The sequence below is a fragment of the Misgurnus anguillicaudatus genome, chromosome 7, assembly GCF_027580225.2.
Source record: "Misgurnus anguillicaudatus chromosome 7, ASM2758022v2, whole genome shotgun sequence".
Taxonomy (NCBI): Eukaryota; Metazoa; Chordata; class Actinopteri; order Cypriniformes; family Cobitidae; genus Misgurnus; species Misgurnus anguillicaudatus.
In genome coordinates, this window is record NC_073343.2 from 35,357,813 (window position 1) to 35,358,923 (window position 1,111).

The window sequence follows — 1,111 nt, forward strand, 5'->3', positions numbered from 1 at the left end:
AGTTCATAAAAGAGGCCCAAGGAACCTTCAAGATTTAAAGGACATTTTTGTGAAAGAATGGGCCAGAATCACTCCTGAGCAATGCAGACGACTGGTCTCTCCATACAAGAGGCGTCTAGAAGCTGTATTCACCAACAAAGGCTTTTCTACAAAGTATTAAATAAATTGTGTTCAATACTTATTCCCTGTGTCATTTCACTTTATTTATTATGAATCAACTTGTATACTTAAATGTTCTGATTTCTTGATGGCTACATCTGGTGGAAATTTAGTGTCAATAGCCCACTTCCTGATCCCCTTACTGATAAAAATGCTGATGTGTCAAATACTTATTTTCCCTGCTGTAAGTGAATCATGACAAATGTGCATTTTTGGTTGAACTATTATAGTTAAGAGAATATTATTCTATTTGAACCCTCAAAAATCATTAAGAGTCTCTACTGCTGACCTGAAACATGAATATTTTATTATTAATGAAAAGCACACACAATGCAAGATATATCGGTAAAATCCTTTTACATGCAGTATTGTATTTTCTTCTTTTCTGAAATAAATCTTTTCATATTTTACAGCTTAATGATGCAAATGCACACCTGTTTAACATAAATTAAACTAACTCTTCATGAGATACTCAACAGAGGAACTGTAACAGACAAATCCACATTAAAATACCAATCATAAATGTTTCTTCATTTCAGAACCATGAACTAAACTTAAAACACCACACATTGGTGGTATAAAAAGCAAACATACCCAATTAAAATAAACTTAACAAACAAACAAACAAACAAACATTATTCAGTAAGCTTATTATATTGACAACAGTACATAAACACTATTGATCTCTCTGCTCACTGTACTTTAGATGACAATGAAAACTCCACACCTGTCTTTGCTAAAATATAAAATATGACATTTCTAGAAGCAAACTCCTCTACTGTGAACTTCACACATACTGTTAAAAACATCACTACTACATCTACAGAGCTTTTGTCAGAACTCAGAAGAAGTGCTCTTTACATTGTTGTGTCAAAATATTCTGTTCGCAATAATTTTGTATTTGCTGTATGTCCCTTTGTTTGGATATAAGGACTATATAGAAAATATGACA